The following is a 4583-nucleotide window of genomic DNA, read 5'->3' on the forward strand; positions in this document are numbered from 1 at the left end:
GTTACTTTTTGGGATTTTCACCTGGCTTTTTTTGGAATTCTGGGATATTTTGATAATTTTGGGAATTTTTGGGATCCCCTGGCTGTGCTGGAGCAGGAATTGGGTCAGGATTTGGGACCAGCTCCAGAAATTCCCGGATTCTATGGGATTTTTATAGGATTTTAATGTGATTTTATGATAATTTATTGGATTTTCACCGGGTGTTTTTTGGAATTTCAGTAATTTTGGATATTTTTGGGATCCCCAGGCTATGCTGGAGGAGGATCTGGGCCCGGGTTGGCGGGAGCAGCTCCTGGAATTCCAGGATTTCCCCGGGGCAGGTTCAGCGCAAATTGGGGGAATTTGGGGGGAAAAATGGGAATTGGAGGGGGGATGGGCGGAAAAGGGAATTTTGGAAAAAAACCCAGGAAAATGGGGGAAAAATGGGAATTTTGGGGGGAAAATGGAGATTTGGGAGCAGAGAAAGGGGAATTTTGGAGGGAAAATTATAATTTGGAGGGGAAAATGGGGGGAGAAATGGGAATTTTTGGAAAGAAAAACCCAGTAAATTGGGGGAATTTGGGGGAAAAAATGGAGATTTTGGGGGGAAAATGGATATTTGGGGGGGGAGAAATGGGAATTTTGGGGGGAAAATGGGAATTTTGAGAAAAAACCCAGGAATTTGAGGAATTGGGGGAATTTGGGGAAAAAATGGGAATTTGGGGGGAAAAATTGAGGAAAAATGGGAATTTTGGGAAAAAAACCCCAGAATTTGGGAAATTGAGGGAATTTGGCAAATTGGGGGAATTTGGGGGAAAAAAAAGGGGGAAAATGGGAATTTTTGGGGAAAATGGGAATTTTGGAAAAAAAACAGGAAATTGGGAATTTGGAGGGAATTTGGGGGGGAAATGGGACTTTTTGGGGAAAAATGGGGATTTGGGGAAAAATGGAAATTTGGGGGAAAAATGGGAATTTGGGGCGAATTTGGGAAAAATGGCATGGGAATTTTGGGGAAAACAGGAATTGGGGGATTTTTTGGGAATTTGGGTGGAAATTTTGGGAATTGGGATGGGAGTTTGGGGACTGGGGCAGAATTTTGGGAATTTGTGCTGGGATTTTTTGGAATTGGGGCAGAATTTTGGGAATTCAGGATGGGAGTTTGCGATTTGAGTTGGAATTTTGGGAATTCTTGCAGAATTTTGGGGTCTGTGTGGTAATTTTGGGAATTTGTGCTGGAATTTTTAGGAATTTTTGCTGGGACTTTTTGAGGATTGGGTTGGAATTTTGGGAATTGAGACTGGGATTTTGGAATTGTTGCAGAATTTTGGGGCCTATGGTGTAATTTTGGGGTCTATGGGGTAATTTTGGGGTCTGTGGGATAATTTTGGGGTTTGGTGTGTGATTTTGGGGTGATTTTGGGGTAATTTTGGGTTCTCTGGGGTAATTTTGGGGTCTGGGGTGTGATTTTGGGGTCTGGGGTGTGATTTTGGGGTGATTTTGGGGTAATTTTAGGTTCTCTGGGGTGATTTTGGGGTCTGGGGTGTGATTTTGGGGTGATTTTGGGGTGATTTTGGGGTGATTTTGGGTCCCCCCAGTACCCGGGCGTCACTCGCAGCATCGGCAGCGACATCGAGAATCTGCTGACCCTGCTGAGCCTCAGCCCGGGGCTGCCAAAAGGTGACAAAAACACCCAAAATCACCCCAAAACCGGCAAAAATCACCCCAAAACCAGCAAAAACAGCCAAAAACCAGCCAAAATTAACCCCAAAACAGCCAAAAATCACCCCAAAATGACCCTGCTGAGCTTCACCCTGGGGCTGCCAAAAGGTGACAAAAAACACCCAAAAACGGCCAAAATCATCCCAAAAATGACCAAAAACACCCCAAACCAGCCAAAACCACCCCAAATACCTCAAAATCAGCCCAAAACCACCCCAAAACCTGCCAAAACTAGCCCAAAACAGCCCAAAACCAACTAAAAACAGCCAAAATCACCTGAAGTCACCCAAAATATATTTTTTTAATAATTTTCCCCTCAATTCCTGTTTTATAATTTTTAATAATTTCCCCAATTCCCAATTTATAATTTTTTATAAATTTTCCCCAATTCCCAGTTTATATTTTTGATCGTTTCCCCAATTTATAATATTTGTAGTATTTATGATATTTTAGAATATTTTATCATTTTCCCCAATTCCCGGTTTACAATATTTTACAATTTCCCCATTTTTATATTTTTTTTTCAATTTTCCCATTCTTATAATTTTTTAAATTTTCCCATTTTTATAATTTTTAAAATTTTCCCATTTTCATAATTTATTTACAATTTTCTAATTTTTACCATTTTTTACAATTTTCCCATTTTTAGCATTTGTTACAATTTTCCCATTTTTATAATTTTTTACAATTTTCCCATTTTTATAAATTTTTTTCAACTTTCCCGTTTTTGCCATTTTTTATAATTTTCCCATTTTTATCATTTTTACAATTTCCCATTTTCCCATTTTTTAAAATTTTACCATTTTTATCATTTTTACCATTTTCCCTTTTTTGTCATTTTTTGCAATTTTCCCATTTTTATCATTTTTTGTAATTTCAGTATTTTTATCATTTTTACAATTTTCCCATTTTTATAATTTTTTACCATTTTCCCATTTTTATAATTTTTTACAATTTTCTATTTTTACAATTTTTTGCAAGTTTCCCGATTTTGTAATTTTTCAGATCTCTTGCCCATTCGGTTATTTTTATCAATTTTTACAATTTCCCCAATTCCTGTTTTTTCCCCGTTTCCAGGGCTGTTCGCGGTTGAGCTCAAGCGTGGCTCCAGGCAGGATTTGGGGGGGTTTTGAGATTTTGGCATTTTTTGGGGGGGAGGATTGGGGGGTTTTATGGGATTTTTGGAGGATTTTCAGAGGTTTTTTTGGGGGGGTTGGGGATTTTTGAGGGTTTTGGGGGATTTCTGGGGATTTTTTGGGGGCATTTTTAGGGGGAGGTTTGGGGGATTTTGGGGGATTTTTTGGGAATTTTTTTTGGATTTTTGGTGGGTTTTGGGGGAAGGTTTGGGGGTTTTAGAAGGATTTGGGGGATTTTTTGGGGAGGTTTGTGGGATTTTGGGGGATTTTGGGGGAGGTTTGGAAAATTTTTGGGGGGTTTTTTGGGAATTTTTGTGGATTTTTTGGGGAAGAATTGGGTGTTTTAGAAGGATTTAGGGTTTTTTTGGGAGAGGTTTGGGGATTTTGGGGGATTTGGGGGTTTTATTTAGGGGATTTTTTGGGATTTTTGGGGGATGTTTGGGGATTTTTTCGGGATTTTGGGGATTTTTGGGGGAGGTTTGGGGGAGCTTTGGGGGTTTGAGAAGGATTTAGGGGATTTGGGGGGATTTTGGTGGATTTTTGAGGATTTTTTGGGAATTTTTGGGGAATTTGGGGGGATTTTTATGGGATTTTTGGGGGACGTTTGAGGGGGTCTATGGGATGTTGGGGGGGGATTTTGGGGGATTTTTTGGGGATTTTTGGGGGGATTTTTGGGGGATTTTTGGGGGGATTTTTGGGGGGATTTTGGGGGACTTTGGGGGGATTTTTATAGATTTTTGGGTGATTTTTTGGGGATTTTTTTGGGGGGGGGGAATTTTGGAGGTTTTCAGGGAAATTTGGGGGTTCAGGGATGAATTTTGATGTTTTTGGGGGGGGTTTTGGAGTAAATTTTGGTATTTTTTTGGTGATCTCGGATTTTGGGGTGCCCCAGGTCCCTTTTGGGGGGTCACCCCTTTTTCCGGGTGCCCCAGGAGCGGCGCGACCAGGTGGGGGAGGGGCACCCCAAAATTTGGGGGGTAGGGGGGACCCCAAAATATGGGTGGGATCTGAAATATGGGGGAGGGGGAACCCTAAAATTGGGGGGGGGTGGACCCCAGAATGGGGAGGGGGACCCTAAGATATGGGGGGATCCAAAATTGGGGGGGACCAAAATATGGGGGAGGGGGGACCTCAAAACATGGGGGGAGGGAACCAAAATTGGGGGGGGAATGGACCCCAGAATGGGGGGGGGCCCTAAAATGGGTGGGCGACCCCAAAATTGGGGAGGGAGGAGACCCAAAATTGGGAGGGGGACCCTAAAATATGGGGGGGATCGAAATATGGGGGAGGGGGACCCAAAATATGGGAGGGGGGAACCAAAATTGGGGGGGGACCCCAGATCTGGGGGGGATCTGAAATATGGGAGTGACCCCAAAATTGGGGAGGGGGACCCCAAAATACGAGTGGGGGGGCCCCCAAAATTTGGAAGCGGGACCCCAAAATTTCAGGGGGGGATCGAAATATGGGGGAGGGGGACCCCAAAATGTGTAGAGGGGGCACCCCAAAATTGCGAGGGGGAACCTTAAAATATGAGGGGGATTGAAATATGGGGGACGGGTGTTATAAATGAACGCAATGGGCCATAAAGGATCGAATCAAAGTTAAAAATATTTATTAGTTACAGAAGGCAAAAGCAAAATCCACAGCGCCGGGCGACAGGGGAGCTCCAGCTCCGAAACTGCCGCGCCCCCCCCTCAGCTCGCTCCTTTCAATTGTTCAGTTTCCGGGGTTTCATGCCCCCCCCCTCTA

This window comes from Erithacus rubecula (genome assembly GCF_903797595.1).
Source record: "Erithacus rubecula genome assembly, contig: scaffold_329_arrow_ctg1, whole genome shotgun sequence".
Lineage (NCBI taxonomy): Eukaryota > Metazoa > Chordata > Aves > Passeriformes > Muscicapidae > Erithacus > Erithacus rubecula.